The sequence below is a fragment of the Trachypithecus francoisi genome, unplaced genomic scaffold, assembly GCF_009764315.1.
Source record: "Trachypithecus francoisi isolate TF-2019V2 unplaced genomic scaffold, Tfra_2.0 Lachesis_group12, whole genome shotgun sequence".
In the NCBI taxonomy this organism is placed as follows: Eukaryota; Metazoa; Chordata; class Mammalia; order Primates; family Cercopithecidae; genus Trachypithecus; species Trachypithecus francoisi.
Genome location: NW_022681457.1, coordinates 111,893,763 through 111,912,089, shown reverse-complemented (window position 1 = coordinate 111,912,089; position 18,327 = coordinate 111,893,763).

Genomic DNA, 18,327 nt, shown 5'->3' with positions numbered 1-18,327 from the left:
GATACAAAAATTAGCCCGGCATGGTGGAAGGCACCTGTAATCCCAGCTACTCGGGAGGCTGAGGCAGGAGAATTGCTTGAACCCGGGAGGCGGAGGTTGCAGTCAGCTGAGATTGCGCCACTGCACTCCAGCCTGGGAGACAAGAGAGAGATTTCGTCTCAAAAACCAAAATAAAAATAAAAATAATTATGTATCATTTTTGTTTATTTTGAGACGGGATCTCACTCAGTTGCCCAGGCAGTGGCACAATCTTGGCTCACTGCAACCTCGACCTCCGGTGCTCAAGCGATCCTCCTGCCTCAGCCTCAGCTTCCCGAGTAGCTGGGACTACAGGTGCCTGCCACCACGCCGAGCTAACTTTTTTTTTTTTCTGAGCTAATTTTTATACTTTCTTATTTTTATTATTTTTTTTGAGATGGAGTCTTGCTCTTTCACCAGGCTGGAGTGCAGTGGTGCAGTCTTGGCTCACTGCAACCTCTGACTCCCTGGTTCAAGTGATTCTCCTGCCTCAGCCTCCCAAGTAGCTGGAATTATAGGCATGTGCAACCGTACCCAGCTAATTTTTGTATTTTTAGTAGAGACGGGGTTTCACCATGTTGGCCAGGATGGTTTCGATCTCCTGACTTTGTGATCTGCCTGCCTTGGCCTCCCAAAGTGCTGGGATTACAGGAATGAGCCACCGTGCCTGGCCAATTTTTGTACTTTTTGTAGGGATGGGATTTCACCATGTTGCCCACGCTGGTCTTGAAGCCTTGGACTCAAGCCTCCTAAAGTGTTGGGATTACAGGCATGAGCCACCGTGCCTTGCTGTATCATTTTTCCAATTAGAAAAAATAGAGCCCAGCACTTTGGGACACCGAGGTGGGTGGATTGCCTGAGGTCAGGAGTTTGAGACCAGCCTAGCCAACATGGCTAAACCCTGACTCTACTAAAAAAATATAAAAATTAGCCAGGCATGGTGGCATGCACCTGTAATCCCAGCTACTCCTGAGGCTGAGGCAGGAGAATCACTTGAACCCGGGAGGCAGAGGTTGTAGTGAGCCGAGATCACGCCCTTGCACTCCAGCCTGGGCCACAGAGACAGACTATGTCTCAAAAAAAAAAAAAAAAAAAAGGAAGAAAACATAGAGCTAATTACATGTTAGTAAACAAGGGTGATGGTTTATAGAGTCCCAGGAAGATTCCTGAAATCAGACACCTCTTCATAGGAGAGCCAGAGTCTCATCCTTTCCACCCTAGGCCCAAGTTCCCCACCTCCCTGGCCATAGCCCATGATGATGGGGTAATGACCACAGGGTTCATCCCATTAGGTCCCCGTCCAGGAGCTGGCAGGCTCCTGACCCCGGAAGGATGGGGCAGGAGAGTGTGACTAGTCTGGGCAGCGGAGCCCCACTCTTAGGAACACAACTCTAGGGATTGTGTTCTTGACATGATTGGCCCCAAACTGGGTACATTTGTTTCATGGGAAGGATAGCTCTGGGCCCAGCCGAGGAGTAGGCAGCCTGTGGGCCCCCAATCCCAGAAATATAGACCTCAGGGGATAGAGGGCACCAGGGATGGTCCGATCCTACAGCGACCTCAGGCCCATCAGCACCAAATGCCTCCCCAGGGAGAGAAGAAAGTTACAGATGGCAGGAACAAAGCATTCAGATTTTCATTTCCTCCACGGGGTGTTGGCCACATTGGAACGTCTGTGACTGTGAGAACGGGGGCCAAATGCTCCCGCCTGCTTCCCAAGCCGCAAGCACAGTTCCTCCTCCTCCACCCTCTCTCCGGGGGATGCTCGCTTCCCAAGCAGCTGCATTTTTTCTTTCTCCTCCTCAGTCCTGGAGAAGGTTGATACTGAATTCCCATTTTACAGAAACCCAAACTGAGACTGCAGGGCCTGAAGCCAGGATGGGAAATGACAGAGCCAGAAGGACTGGCTCCCAGTGACGAGCCTCCCTGTAGTGGGCAGGATCAGAGGGTGCCCTCGTTAGGGAGATGGAGTCACCTCAATTCGACAACAGGAGGGCAATCTACCAAGAAGCCCAAGGGCGAATCTCAGCTCATGACCTTGGCATGGCCCCTCCCTGCTACTTCCTGGCCCATAACAGTGCCCAGTGGCCCTGTGCGTCTGTGCTGCCCAGCCTCGACCTCAGCACACACCACTCTCCTTACACAGGTGTCCCTCCTGTCATTCAGACCTCAGCTCAAAGGCCACCTCCTCTGAGAGGCCTCTGCTGACAGCCCCCACCAAAGCTGCCCTCCAAGGATTCCATCCACCTGGCATTTGCCCTGTGGGTGGTCTGTGCCCACATCTGTCTGCCCACCTCCTGTCCCCTCTTTGTCACTCTCCCCTCTGTGGAGGCAGGCACCAGTCCAGTGCTCAGCATGCCTCAGCCACCCAGTGCGGTGGAGTGAAGGGACATCTGGCTACTCGCAGGGCCCCAGGGCATCCTCCTGTGCCCACCTGGGTCACCCTTAGCCCCAGCCCAACTCCCCGTGCATTTGGGCCCTGCATCTTCTTGGGGAACCATCTGAGGATCTGAGCTGGGCAGCTAGCAGTGGAGGAGATTGGCAGAGGAGGGCGGCTGGAGGCCGGGCCCTGTGACCAGACTGCCAGGTCTCGTCCTGCTCTCCTGCAGACATTCCTTCTTGGGGGAATTGGACACTCCCACTGTCTCCCCCAAACCCATAAGCCACCCACTCTGTGGCTACCTAGAGGTTTCTGTCCATGATGCCTGGTCCAGATGGGCTCCAGTGACTGCAGGACAAACCTTTGGGGCAGGAGCCTGAGGCCATGGCCATTGATTGCCTGGGAGTCCCTGAACCCACTTTTCCAGAGGGAAGGTCTCTTCCCTTCTTCCCTGAAGGTGGAGCTGGCCCCTTAGGGGTGGCTCAGGTTGGAAACAAGCGAAGAAAAGAAGGGTGGGGCAAGAGGGTCACGCCTGGGAGAAGCCCCGGAGCACCAGGGTCAGCTTCAGGTGGAATGACCCTGGCCCCCTACAAGGGGTCCCCTGTCCCCGTCAAGGGCAGATGCTGGGGTTCGCCAGGGTTGTGTGACTGGCCCAGGTGAGGGCATTGGAGAGGAGGGATGGAGGGAGGGAGGAAGCTTGGCCACCCTGCCCAAGTGTGGACCTCAGGCTGGACCAAGCCCTGAGCTTCCAGATGAGGTCATGACAGCTCCTTGCTGGGCCTTGGCTGGGGAGTCTGCCCCGAGCCCTCCATCTTCAGTCTCACCTGGGCTGGCAGTGGGGGAAGAGGCAGGTGACAACCCCCCTGAGAGGTGACAGCCCCGGGGCGGGAGCCGCTGCCACCTGAGAGTGGGTGAGGAGCAGGTTAGCTGGGTGAAAAGTTCACAGTGAGGGGAGCTGTCTGTTCCCTCGCTTAATTTATCCACTATTTGGCTAACCTTGCTCTGAACCCAGGCCCTGAGACCCCTCTCCCCTCTCCCCCGCCTCCCCACTGGGCTTCCGAGCCCCGCCACCAGACCTCCCGCCCAAGCCCTGAGGCAAGGACACACTGGCCTTGAAGAGGCCTGGGGCCCGGGCGTCGGGAGAGGATGGCTACATGGCCGGACAGTTATTTATGACTGGAGCCTTTCCATCTTCAGTAACCAAAATAAAGTCGGGTTGCCGGCGAGGTGCAGCCCCCGAACGCCAGACATCCGCCAGCCTCGGAAGGCGCCCCGCCCGCCCGTCTTCGCCAAACACACAACTGCTCGGGAGACGGTGACCTTTCCTGCGGGGACCATCTGTCATCCTGGCTTTGGGCGGTAGCCAGACATATGGACCAGCCAGCCTCGGAAGGGAGGCCGGCCTCCTCCCCTGACCCTGGGGTGGCCTCCAGGCCTTCGGTCTGCCTCTGATGGCTCAGGGTCTGGTCTCTGAAGACCCTTCCTTGCCTCGGTCTCCCTTTCCCTTTGACAGATGCGGCAGGGCTGTGGAGAGAGAGTTCAGAGGGAGTCAGGGTGGGGGTGGAAGGCAGAGGACAATCGTGGCCATAGTGACAGTGCCACTGACCACGCAGGGTCCCAGGCTGTGCAAAGCACCTGGCACATGTGACTTCTGTCATCCATGAAGCAGCAAGGTCTTCCAGCTTGGGAGACGCAGCTGGGGGTAGGGGCCAGTCACCTCCTTACTTCTCCAAGCTGGTGGTGACTGAACAACCCAGGTCACTCTGACCCCAAAGCCAGCGCTCTCAGCTCCTGGACTCTGTTTCCCATTCTCACTTTTCATTCTTTCATTAAAATCCCCTTTTGGCAACTATAAAAGTGACTTGTGTTGGCAGCAGCCAGTGGAAACACAAAGATAGACCAAGAGTGAATCATCCCAGCCGCAACCCCGCCCCCCATATCTCAGGTGACCTTTTCTCCACGGTCTCCGCACTCACAAATGCACACAAGCGTGTGGACACCTGGGCGTGTGTGTCAACAGGGAATCTCTTGTTTTGACAATAGTAGGATCCCCACCACACATTCCTCTGCAGCTGTTTACTAACCGCGCCGCGCGGGGCAGCCCGGGCTCCAACGTATCTGAGTCATTCTTGTTCATAGCTGCACGAGATTCCTAATCTGGGATGAGTCGCGATTAATATCACTTGCTTACTTTTTTTTGTTTTTTTGAGATAGGGTCTTGCTCTGTCATCCAGGCTGGAATGCAGTGGTGCGATCATAGCTCACTGCAACCTTGACCTCCCAGGCTCAAACGATCTTCCCACCTCAGCCTCCTGAGTAGCTGAGACTACAGATGCTCATCCCTACGCCCTGCTAATTTTGATTTTATTTTATTTTATTATTTTTAATTTTTTTGTAGAAACAGGGTCCCACTATGTTGCCCAGGCTGGTCTCAAACTCCTTTTAGAACCAGCTAAGGGCACAGCTCAGGGGAGGAAGAGCTAGGAGAAGGATGGTGGTATCCAGGGATCTTGTTCCTGCCTCCCCTGGGGCCCCAGGCCCCAGCAGGGCAGCCTCATCTCAGGATCCCGGCCCTGGAAACACAGGTGTCAGGGGCCAGGTCCCGCTCCACTCTTCCATGCTGGGTCTGGGTGCTGGCTGCTCCCTGAATCCTGATTTCTTCAACAAGCAGGGGCCACAGCCCCACCTCCCAGGAGTGACGTAGGAGGAACCACATGATGCAAACTCAGCAGTGCCCTGGAAGCATTACAGCATGATGGAAGCACGTGGCATTATCATGGCGATGTTTGGCTCTTTGAGGACTGAGACCTGGAGCTCCTCCGCCCGGCCAGCACTCCACGACACACACTGGCCCTCAGTGCCCTGCCATGTCCCTGTAGCGGGAGGATGACCTGCTGCTCTCCCCATCCTACCCTGGCCCTGGGCCAGTATCCCACCCTCAGCCTCCCTTTAGCAGAGGGATGACCTGCTGCTCCCCACGTCGTACCTTGGTCCTGGGCCAGCACCCCACCCTTGGCTTCCCATTGCCCACCAGGACTGGCCTTTCTTCCCTGCCCTATTAGCCCCTCCCAGCCCAGGCTCAGGGACCTGTTCTTTTTCCTAAGGGGCTTTCTTGGCCTGGGGGGCTGGCACAAGGCACAAAGCACTAACGAGGTGAGCACCCGCCCCATGGCACCTGCACAGAGGGGCCAGACTTCTTCTTCAGCGACCAGGCCTCCACCCTGGACCTGTTCACCCAGCTCAGATCTGCCCATTCCTTACAGTGACCCCGCCCACCCTGGCCATCTCATCTCCTGTCTGGATGACGGAGGGGCTCCCAGCTTCCACCTGCATCCTCCACAGTCTGGCTGTCTGCATCCGGAATGACCTTTCTCAAATGCAGGCCTCATCATGGCTCCTCCCTGCTCTGGCACCTTCTCCCTTGGGAAAAGATCCAAGATCCCTACAAGGCCCATTATGTGCTCTTCAATGTGGCCTCTCCCGAGCCCGGGGCCCTGGCACTCATGCCCTCACTCCAGCTGCTCACTGCCTTCCATTGCCTGGAACATCCTCCCCGTCTCCCCAGCCTCGCCTGCGTGCTGGCCCACATATCACTTCCCACAAGGCCTCCCTACCCTGTCTAATACGCATCATGGCCCCCGCCACAATCTGCTGAAAGCTCAGTGCCGAGGAACCCCTGCTCGAGTTCACGGCCGCAGCCCCACTGCCTGACCTGCGGTTGGCCTTTAAGAACTATTTGTTGGAAGCAGAGCGATACTGAATGAGCAGGGACAAACCAGGCACCCATTCCAACATTTCCTGAATTCCTCCAGCCCAGAGCCACGGGCTCCAGCTCCCAGAGGGCACTGCTGGTCCCAAAAGGCCTCTTGCTGTGGCAGGACAGGGGCTCCTGCTATCCCGTGAGGACAAAAGGCTTTTAGAACCAGCCCCAGCCCCCAGTCGCCATTTTTCTCCCCCTGGCTGGGGAGCGGTGGAGCAGGGCTAATTCCACTCCTGCACGGAAGGGCAGAGACAGAGGCTGAGCCAGACGGGGTTGACCCCAGGGGTTCCCTGTCCCTGCCCCAGGGCAGCCCATGATGGACTGCCAGACAGGACTGGTCAGCTGCCAACAGCACACTGCCAGCTGCCCACCAGGACGCCCACCGACTGCCAGTCAGGAGGGGCCAGCAGTCAGGAGGGGGCCGCCAACGACCTGTCACCGTGCTAGCCAACCGTCAGTCAGGATAGGACAGAGGAGACCCAGGAGCTCAGGGCTGCCTGCCAGGGCACAGGCCAGCTGTCACTCAGAACGGCCCAGGGGCAAGTCAAGGAGTCTACCCATGGCCATTCTGGTGACAGCTATTGCTTTTGGTGCCAAGCATCCTTTCACTCTTCCCCTGGCAAGGGCACCCCATTGGGCTTCCAGGGAACCTCCCCTCTCCAACTTGCAGTCTGTGTGTCTCCACCGGTGGATTCCCTCCTGGGCTGCAGGGACAGAAGACCACAAGACTCTGGGCCGACCAATCAGAGCATTACATTCTTTTGGACACTGTGATTGGCTTATACATGGACATGTGACTCAACTCAAGTCAACCAGAACCAATCAGAACTAACTTTGGGTCACTAGAGAGAGACTCACTTCCTGCTGCCCTTGTATCTGGGAGGGTGGCTGTCAGGTGGAGTTGATGCTGCCAGTTTGTCATCATGAGAGTAAGATGTCTGAGGATGAAGCCAGCCCAGAGGATGTGGAAATGAAAGACAAGAGAAAGAGAAACTGGGTCCTGGCTGCATCCTGGAAACACTGCTTGCACCCTGGATCCAGCCATAATTGAAACCCAAGATCATCGGGTTTTCCAGTTACACGAATCAATACATTTCTCCTTTTTGCCCGAGCAAGAATTGCTGTGAATGGGACCAGAAACCACTCGGGGAGTTTTCTAGTGTCTCATGGGGGCCCATCAGCTGGTCAGGGAACTTCTGACTGAAAGCATGAGACAAGCAGGCCCTGTACCTGCCTCCCCACCCCTGGCTGCTAAGGCGTGGGCATCCTCATGACTCGATGGATCAGATGCTCCCCCAGCCTTTGACTCAGCAACGAGGGAAGCAGACAAGCAGAGAGGGTGGGGGTGGTGGTAGCAGGGAGCACCCAGGGTCGGCAGGGTCTCCTAGGATTCAGCGGTGACGGCTGCAGCCAGGGCACCTGCGCCCACCAGACCAGCCTAGGGTGGGATTTGCAGGCTGGGGTCTGGCTGCATCTCTTGATGTCTGCCTAGGTTTTGAGCTCCCTGCATCCATTCCAGACACTCTGCAGGTAATGTCAGTGTCTGTTGACAGGGACTAGGGTGCCCCAGGGAGGGAATCCCTGGCTTGAGGCTGGTGAACCCCTGGCTGGCTTACCACTGCTCACACACTGGGCAGGCACTCCATGAATGCCACTTCCTCAGTCTACTTATTTATTTTTTTTGAGACACAGTTGCGTTCTGTTGCTCAGACTGGGGTGCAATGGCATGATCTTGGCTCACTGCAGCCTTGACCTGACAGGCTCAGATTATCCTCCCACCTCAGTCTCCTGAGTAGCTGGGACCACAGGCACATGCCAGCATGCCTGGCTAATATCTTTAATTATTTTTGTAGAGACAAGGTCTCCCTATGTTGCGCAGGTCTCAAACTCCTGGGCTCAAGTGATCCTTCCACCTTGGCCTCCCAAAATGCTGGGATTACAGGAGTGAGCCACTGCACCTGGCCTCATTCTTGTTAAGTGTCCCTCAAAGCACCTGGCAGAGTGCTAGGGACATTTTAGGGGCTCCAGGAATTGGCCAGGGGAGGAGTCTGCCCAGGGGCGCTGCTTTGTGCCAAGCCTTGGGACGTGGAGAGGGAGAGAAGGTGAGCAAGTGTGTATTCTGAGGAAGGGTTGGAGCATGGAAGACGTAGATGCTCTGCTTCCTCCTAGACCCACAGTGAAGAGGGCAGGGTTGCCCCCAGGGAGCTCTGGAAGGAGATCCATGCCTCCTCACAGAAGGACAGGGGACCCAGAAGCCTACCTGAGGCTGGCCTTGGCCCACCTGCAACAGGCAGCAGTCAGTCAGGCAAAGGTGTGTTGGAACCTGGTGGCAACATTGACATGGATTGGGCGGGAGGAGGCCAGGTCCTGGGCTGTCATAAAGATATTGATGAATACTGGCAAGTACTGTATCTGCACTCTTTACACAGTAGGCTTCTTATTCAAGAAATCACAAAACTCAGGGATTAAGAGCCAGGATTTTGCAACTAGTTTTTGGGGTTCAAATCTCAGCTCTACCAGTTACTAGCTGTGAATAAGCCCTGGGAAGATGACCTCATCTCTCTCTACCTCAGTTTCCTGTAAAATATTGGGAAATTTTCATTATTAAATGTGTGTAACTTAGGGCCTATTGCGTATGAAGTACACAATGAGTTATTACTTTTATTATAATAGAATATAAAATAAGATGTAATACAAATTTATTAATGTGTGACTTGGTATTAATACCAAGCACACATGCATTAATTTATGGTGTGTATTACTCTCTTGATTTTCACAAGCAACTTTATGGAGGACAGGGTTATTAGTCCCATCCTATAGATGAGGAAACTGAGGCTCACAGAGGTTAAGCTAAGGTGAAGGTGAAGGTGAATCTCCAGGTCCCACAGAGCCAGGATTCAGAATCTCAGCCAGTCATGGCTGGCTGGCTCCAAACTCCAGTCTCTTCCCTTCTCCGCAAGCTCCATGGCTCACAGATAGGCTGGCCAAGTCGGTTTGCAGCCAGTGTGGACAGCAAGGGAGGTTGGCCTGGCATGACTGAGAAGGGTGGTCTAGGGCCAGAGCTCCACCCGCCCACCCACACCAAGAAGCTCATTACCCGAGGAATCCACTGTGGCATCTGGGGGATGTTTAACCTTCTCTCGTGCCCACAGCCAGGCCCCAGGCTGGGGCTCTGCCCACAGTCCCCTTGTGACCTTCCCAAGCAGGATCCAGTTACATCACAGCAGCAGCTCGAAGGAACAAACACAGCTTGTGTCTGCCCCCAACGGCTTATTTCCCTTGTCTTGTGAATACTGAGAAATGAAAGGAATGATAAGGATTTGTGGGCTGGAGTGGGGAAGGCAGCCTGGAAAATTCTGCAGTGCTGGCGGAACTCAGTAAGAGGGTGGAGTGAAGTTTTCAAACCAGTTCCAAAGAGGGAGAGATTCAACTGGTTACATGGAAGGCCCAAGAGGTTTCCTGGCTCCCCCTTGGCAGGTTAAGGGCCCAGCCCTGGGGCAACGGTTCACCTCCCGGTTCTGCTGTGGGCCTCTCTGTGGTCAGGCCACAGAAGCTCTCTGGGCTTCAGTCTCTTCAGCTACTCAGTGTCAATAACACCAGCTCCCACTGCTCCGGGTTAAGAAGAACAAATGAGAAAATTAGTGTAAACCAGGGGTTCTTAACAGGGGATGATTTAGCTCCTTTGGGCAGGGGTCCCTAAGGTATTAGTCCATGGCCTGTTAGGAAATGGGCCGCACAGCAGGAGGCGAGTGGAAGGCAAATGAACGAAGGTTCCTCTATATTTACAGCCGCTCCCCATCGCTTGCATTACCGCCTGAGCTCTGCCTCCTGTCACATCAGTGGCAGCATTAGATTCTCATAGGAGCTTGAACACTCTTGTGAACTGTGCATGAGAGGGATCTAGGGTGTGTGCTCCTTATGAGAATCTAATGCCTGATGATCTATGTCTCCCGTCAGCCCCAGATGGGACCATCTAGTTACAGGAAAATAAGCTCAGGGCTCCCTCTGATTCTTTTTTTTTTTTTTTTTTTTTTTTTGAGACAGAATCTCACTCTGTCGCCCAGGCTGGAGGGCAGTGGTGCGATCTTGACTCACTGCAAGCTCCGCCTCCTGGGTTCATGCCATTCTCCTGCCTCAGCCTCCTGAGTAGCTGGGACTACAGGCGCCCACCACCAGGCCCGGCTAATTTTTTTGTATTTTTAGTAGAGATGGGGTTTCACGGTGTTCGCCAGGATGGTCTCGATCTTCTGACCTCATGAACTGCCCGCCTCAGCCTCCCAAAGTGCTGGGATTACAGGTGTGAGCCAGCTCCCTCTGATTCTAAGGGAAGAGACCACCCCTCATATTGTCTTATGCCCAATTTCTGCCTTCAAAGAAAGAAGAAGTAAAAACTAAAAGACAGAAATGAAATCCACAGGCAGACAGCCCAGCACCACACCCTGGGCCTAGTAGTTAAAGATCAACCCCTGACCGAATTAGTTATGTTATCTATAGATTCCAGATATTGTATGGAAAAGCATTGTAAAAATTCCCGTCCTGTTCTGTTTCGTTCTGATTACCGGCACGTGCAGCCCTCAGTCATGTACCCACTGCTTGCTCAATTGATCATGACCCTCTCACGTGGACCCCCCTTAGAGCTGGAGCCCTTAAAAGGGACAGGAATTGCTCACTCGGGGAGCTCGGTTCTTGAAACAGGAGTCTTGCTGATGCTCCCAGCCAAATAAACCCCTTCCTTCTTTAACTTGGTGTCCGAGGGGTTTTTGTCTGTGACTCAGCCCTTGGACACCCCCAATCTACTTCTGTCTTTGTGGATGTGCCTGTTCCGGACACTTCATATACGTGGAATCCTACAGCATGTGGCCTTTCATGACCGGCTTCCTTCATAAGCATCACGTTTTTGAGGTTCGTCCACGGTGGAGCGTGGATCAGGACTTTGTTCCTTGTTATTGCTGAATCATCTTCACAGTACAGCTCTCCCACAAGTTGTTCATCCATTTATTCATCACTATCAATGGATATTTGGGGCTATTTTTACTTATTACTTTCTTGCTCTGTCTGAGTCTGTCTGCCGCTCTGGATCAGACACCCCAGGAGAACAGGGGTGGCCACTATTCTCAGCACCTGGAAGAGTGCTAGGCATGGACTCAGCACTCAGTGAATGTTTGCTGTCTGAATGAAGAGGGACAAATTCTTCTTGTTTTTTTTTTTTGGAGATGGAGTTTTGCTCTTGTTGCCCAGACTGGAGTGCAATGGTGTAATCTCCGGTTACTGTAACCTCCGCCTACCGGATTCAAGTACAATGTAATAATTATACAACTCACCATAATGTAGAATTGTAGCAGGAAGAGACGGGGTTTCTCCATGTTGGCCAGGCTGGTCTTGAACTCCTGACCTCAGGTGGTCCGCCCGCCTTGGCCTCCCAAAGTGCTGGGATTACAGGTGTGAGCCACTGCGTCTGGCCAGGGCAGATCTATTTGCAAAGTGCTTTTTCATTATTCCTCTCATGAGAGTCCTCCAAATCCCCAGGGGAAAGATGGGCAGGGGATGGGGTTCTAAGGGGCTCCTAGTAGTTCAACCCAGAGAAGTCAATGACCCCCTGGGGTCACACAGCCCGGCACTGTCTGGTCAGCCTCCTGGGTCAGCCCAGGCCTCCCTGAACTGGCCTTCCTAGCTAGCAAGTCTGTGATGAAGCCTCTTTGAGAGTCCTGCCTCTGAGGCCTGCCGCCTCCCAAGGGGACCTGCGTGCCAGAGCAGCTCCCAGCAAGGCAGGGCAGTGACGATCCTACCACTCCCAGCAGTGCCTTCTGCAGAACTTCTTTTATTCTCTTCCTGAGCCATAGAGATTTCAGTACCAAGGGGCTGCCCAGAGCCAGTGACGGTGGGAGGTGCAGAGAAATATCCTGCAAATATTCTGCCCACCTGCTACATGCTGGAGGACCGTAGCCCGTTCCCGTGTAGACTTCCCGTCCTGCAGGGCCGCTTTGCTCTGCCCTCCTCAGGGGCCTCCCCTGCTCCTCACTCACCAACATATTGGAGTTTTCTTTTTTTTCCTTTGAGACAATGTCTTACCGTGTTGCCCAGGCTGGAGTGCAGTGATGCGATCTTGGCTCACTGTAAGCTCCGCCTCCCAGGTTCACACCATTCTCCTGCCTCAGCCTCCCAAGTAGCTGGGACTACAGGTGACCGCCACCAAGCCCAGTTAATTTTTTTGTATTTTTAGTAGAGATGGGGTCTCATGGTGTTAGCCAGGATGGTCTTGATTTCCTGACCTCGTGATCCACCCACCTCGGCCTCCCAAAGTGCTGGGATTACAGGCTTGAGCCACCGCCCCTGGCCTCACCCAGCTAATTTTTGTATTTTTAGTAGAGACAGGGATTCACCATGTTGGCCAGGCTGGTGGTTTTTTTTTTTTTTTTTTTTTTTTTTTTTTTTTTGAGACGGAGTCTCACTCTGTCGCCCAGACTGGAGTGTGGTGGCGTGATCTCGGCTCACTGCAACCTCCACCTCCCGGGTTCAAGTGATTCTCCTGCCTTAGCCTCCCGAGCAACTGGGACTAAAGGCGTGTGCCACCACGCCCAGCTAATTTTTTTGTATTTTTAGTAGAGATGGGGTTTCACCTTTTTAACCAGGATGGTCTTGATCTCCTGACCTCATGATCCGCCTGCAGTGGCGGCACTTTGGGATTACAGGCGTGAGTGTTGGGATTACAGGCGTGAGTCACAGTGCCTGGCCAGCCAGGATGGTCTTGATCTCCTGACCTCATGATCCACCCACCTCAGCCTCCCAAAGTGCTGGGATTACAATCTTGAGCCACTGCACCCAGCCCATATTGGTGTGTTCCGAGCACAGCTTCATCCTGCCCCAATCACAAGGGAACCAACCAGGCTTTGCAGGATGCTGCTGTCACAGGCCAAACAAAGGCAGTGACCCCATGTGTCCTGGGGGACAACTGGGTCCTGGCTGGGAGCCGTGGGAGCCACCAGCGTCATACCAAGCCCTCAGAAGTTCAAAGAGCCTTCTTAGATCCCACGAGCACTGGATACTTACCACAGCCCGGGGAGGCAGGTGGGGACCTGCGTCACCTCTGCTCTGTAGGTGAAAAAAGTAGACGTCACACTAAAAGTTGGCAGAGCCAGGATTTGAACCCAGGCCAGTGGAACTCCAGAGTTAGAATTTCCTCCCTCCAAATATCAGGGCCTCCCACCTCTTGGGGAGTCCCCTGGCCTCATGGTGGGTCTGGGAGAACTGGGGCACCCCGGAAGGGGCCTGAGCACCAGGGCCGCTGTGAGCTGAGTGCCTCAGGGGGTTGTGAGAGGTGGGGGTGGAGACTGGACCCTGTACAGCTCAGAGGCAGTGGCCCCCGGCCCAGGCTGAGCCAGCTCTGTTTCACAGTGGGCAGCCCTCGTTTATGGAGAGCTGTGTGGTAACAAGTATCTGTAAGTCACATCACAGTGTGACAGCCCCACTGTCAGGGAGCTCAGTATGCCAGGGATGTCCCCAGGCCTTCCTTTTGGGTTGAGGGATGCTATGGCTTGGCTCTGTGTCCCCACCCAAATCTCATGTTGAATTGTAATCCCCAGGTTTGGGGAGGGGACCTGGTGAGAAGTGTTTGAATCATGGGGATAGATTTCCCCTTTGCTGTTCTCGTGATAATGAGTGAGTTTTCACGAGACTGGTTGTTTAAAAGTGTGTAGCCCTGGCCAGGCGCGGTGGGCTGACACCTGTAATCTCAGCACTTTGGGAGGCCGAGGTGAGCGGATCACAAGATCAGGAGTTTGAGACCAGCCTGGCCAACATAGTGAAACACCCTCTGTATGAAAAATGCAAACATTAGCCAGGAGTGGTGATATGCCTGTAATCCCAGCTACTTGGGAGGCTGAGGCAGGAGGATCGCTTGAACCTGAGAGGCGGAGGTTGCAGTGAGCCGAGATTGCACCATTGCACTCCAGCCTGGGTGACAGAGTGAGACTCTGTCTCAAAAAAAAAAAAAAAAAAAAGTACCCTTCCCTCTTTGCTCTCTCTCCTGCTGCCATGTGAATATGTGCTTGCTTCCCTTTCACCCTTCCACCATGATTGTACATTTCCTGAGGCCTCCCCCACCATGCCTCTTGTACAGCCTGTGGAACTGTGAGTCAATTAAATCTCTTTTCTTTACAAATTATCTATTCTCAGGTAGTTCTTTACAGCAGTGTGAGAATGGCACTAAAACTGATGCAAGATAAGTGGGCCATTGTTATAAAGATACCTGAAAATGTGGAAGCGACTTTGGAACTGAGTAACAAGCAGAGGTTAGAATAGTTTGGAGGGCTCAGAAGAAGACAGGAAGATGAGGGAAAGTTTGGAACTTCCTAGATATTTGTTGAATGGTTGTGACCAAAATGCTGGTAGTGATATGGACAGTAGAGTCTAAGCTGAGGTGGTCTCAGATGGAGAGCAGGAACTTACTGGGAATTGGAAAGGTCACTCTTGCTGTGCTTTAGCAAAGAGACTGGCAGCATTGTGTCCCTGCTCTAGGGATCTGTGGAACTTTGAGCTTGAGAGAGATGATTTAAGGTATCTAGCAGAAGAAGTTTCCAAGCAGCAAAGCATTCGAGATGTGACCTAGCTGCTTCTAACTGCATAAGCTCATATGTATTCACAAAGAGATGATCTGAAATTGCAACTTGTATTTAAGAGGGAAGCAGAACATAAAAGTTAGGAAAATTTGCAGCCTGATCATGTGGTAGAAAAGAAAAACCCATTTTTTTGGTGTGTGTGCATGGGGTAGATTCAAGGCTGTAGATATTTGCTTAAGTAAAGAGGAACTGAATGTTAATAGCCAAGATAATGGGGAAAATGCCTCCAGGGCATGTTGGAGACCTTTGCACAGCCCTTCCATCATAGGCCTGGAGGCCTAGGAGAGAAAAATGGTTTTGTGGGCCAACCCCAGAGCCCTGGTGCCTTGGGACATGATGCCCTGTATCCAGCTGCTCCAGCTCCGGCTGTGGCTAAAAGGGGCCAATGTACAGCTTGGGCCATTGCTTCAGTGGGTGCAAACCCCAAGCCTTGGCAGCTTTCATGTGGTATTGGGCTTATGGGTGTGCAGAGGGCAAGAGTTGAGGCTTGAGAGCCTCCACTTAGATTTCAGAGGATGTATGGAACACCTGGATGTCCAGAGAGAAGTCTGCTGGAGGGGTGTAGCCCTCATGGAGAACCTCTACTATAGTAGTGCAGAGGGGAAATGTGGGGTTGTATCCCCCACACAGAGTCCCCACTAGGGCACTGCCTAGTGGAGCTGTGAGAAGAGGGCCACTGTCCTCCTGACCCCAAAATGGTAGATCCACCAACAGCTTTCACTGTGTGCCTGGAAAAGCCATAGGCACTCAACACTAGCCTGTGAAAGCAGCTGTTGGGCCTGTACTCTGCAGAGCCACCAGGGGTGGAGCTGCCCAAGGCCTGGCCTTGAGAGCCTGCTCCTTGTGTCATTGTGGCCTGGATGTGATACATGGAGTCAAAGGAGATTATTTTGGACCTTTAAGATTTAATGACTGCCCAACTGGGTTTTGGACTTGCGAGGGGTCTGTAGCCCCTTTATTTTGGTCCATTTATCCCCTTTGGAATGGGAGAATTTACCCAATGCCTGTATCTCCATTGTATCATGGAAGTAACTAACTTGTTTTTGATTTACAGGCTCATAGGCAGAAGGGACTTGCCTTGTCTCAGATGAGACTTTGGATTTGGACTTTTGAGTTAATGCTAGAATGAGTTAAGACTTTGGGGGACTGTTGGAAAGGCATAATTGGTTTTGAAATATGAGAAAGACATAAGATTCGGGAGGGGCCAGGGATGGAATTATATGTTTTGGCTCCGTGTCCCCACCCAAATCTCATGTTGAATTGTAATCCCCTATGTTGGGGGAGGGACCTGGTGGGAGGTGATTGAATCACGAGGGCGGATTTCTCCCTCCCTATTCTTGTGATAGTGGGTAAGTTCTCATGAGCTCTGGTTGTTTAAAAGCATACGGCACTCTCCCCTTCTGTCTCTCTCCTGCCGGCCATGTGAAGATGTGATTGCTTCCCCTTTGCCTCTGCCATGATTCCCGAAGGTAAGGTTCCTGAGGCCTCCCCAGCCATGCTTCCTGTACAGTCTGTGGAACTGTGAGCCAATTAAACCTCTTTTCTTTATAAATTACCCAGTCTTGGCTAGTTCTTTATAGCAGTGTGAGCATGAACTAATAAAAGGGACATTGTCACCTCCTGGTTTTTCCTCAAGTGAGGGGTGCCCATATATAGAAGCCCCCTTCATAGGCATAGACTTCTGGGTTCTTATCACAGACCTGCTTCCCCTGGAAGGCCTCTCCTGAATATCAGAGAAGACCCCTCAGGGTCAGAAGTCTCAGATGTGCTGTGGTGGGTGGGGGTTGCTTCTCACCATAGATGACCCCCTTGTCCACAACCCACAACCATATTCTTCCCTCTGTGCTGATCAGGACTGGGGCAATGGGGTTGCTGTATTTGTGACATGGCTCCTTTTTCGATCCCCACTGAACTGGGACGTCCCTAGGGGCAAGGGCTATCTGTCTTGTCAGGCAGGGCTCTTCGTGTGATGAGCCCAGGAGCTTTCCATCACCCCGATCCCTCCCGGACATCAGTTTGGTTCCACAAGAAGAAAGTCCATTTGTCAAAGCATTCTGTTCCCTGGGAGCAGGGAAGTGGCCACAGACTCAATTCCTGACCATTCACCAGGCCAGATAGCCCAGGACCCTGGAATGGTGCCAGCATGGGGCTTGGATCTGGTGCCTCCCTGGGCTGGATCCCTACCTCCAATCTGGTTTTCCTTGGGGATGGGGAGGAACCCTAAGCATGGCAACGAGGTTATTTCCCAGGACCCAAGTCCTCTTCCCAGGGTTGGCCTGCCCCATCCTGCCCCTTGGGGGTTTGGCACTTGTCACTCTTCTTTGCATGGCCAAGCTAAGGACAGAATTAGCTCTCCACTCTCACTCTCAAGGCTCTCTGAGTGCCAAACCATCTGGGAGAGGGACCAGAATGGGGCCTCCTGGGATTCTGCCCAATGCTTTTTCTTTTGGTTCCTCTGGGAAAAGGTCCAGAAAAAGACTGAAAGCTCCTGGCTGAGAGGGAGGGGGTGGGGTGGGACCAGGCCCTGCCCTGCTGTCAGAAGTCCCTGGGGCTCTGAGAAGCCAGGGTCCCACTCTGCTAACACAGTAATTGGTTCTCAGTGCAACTGGGGAGGGCTGGCGGGGCTTGCAACTCCCAGAGTCCAATCAGACTTCAGGGATGCTTGCTGCACTCCTGGCCGGCAGGCTAAATGCAATTTCATGGAAACTTCAGGAGTCAAATCCTCTCCAAAAGGCTGGGCTGGGGCCACACCATGAGGGTCTGCAGCTCAAGGATGGTCAGAAAAATCGGGACTGAGACAAGACCCCTACTTCATCCTCCTCGTTTTTCCCTGCCCACTGAGACGTGCGTATCCCCAATCTGTTTCCTGGGAGAGCCAGTGAGAGGCATCTGCCCTGTGGGCTCACTTGTGTCTAGACACACTACAGGTGGGGCGATAGGTGGGTGTGGACATAAAGGAGGACCTCTTTAGCAACCCCCCATACTTTGGTAACATGTCCTCAAGGACCAAAAAGGAGATAGGTCCTGGCTTGGGGTCTCATCATTTGCTGTTGCATGGTACTGTAGTCAGCAAGGGGACTAGGGGGTCAGGCAGAGCTGGTTCTAGATCCCTTGAGGCCAGGAGTTCCAGGTTGCAGTGAGCTGTGATTGTGCCACTGCACTCTAGTCTGGACAAGAGAGAAACACCCTGTCTCTCTGGAAAAAAAAAAAAAAAAAAAAAAGGCCAGGTGCAGTGGCTCAAGCCTGTAATCCCAGCACTTCGGGAGGCCGAGACGGGTGGATCACGAGGTCAGGAGATCGAGACCATCCTGGCTAACCTGGTGAAACCCCGTCTCTACTAAAAAATACAAAAAGCTAGCCGGCGAGGTGGTGGGCGCCTGTAGTCCCAGCTACTCGGGAGGCTGAGGCAGGAGAATGGCGTAAACCGGGAGGCGGAGCTTGCAGGGAGCTGAGATCCAGCCACTGCACTCCAGCCTGGGCGACAGAGCGAGACTCCATCTCAAAAAAAAAAAAAAAAAAGAAAAAATCTAGCTCCAGTGCTCACAAGCCCACTA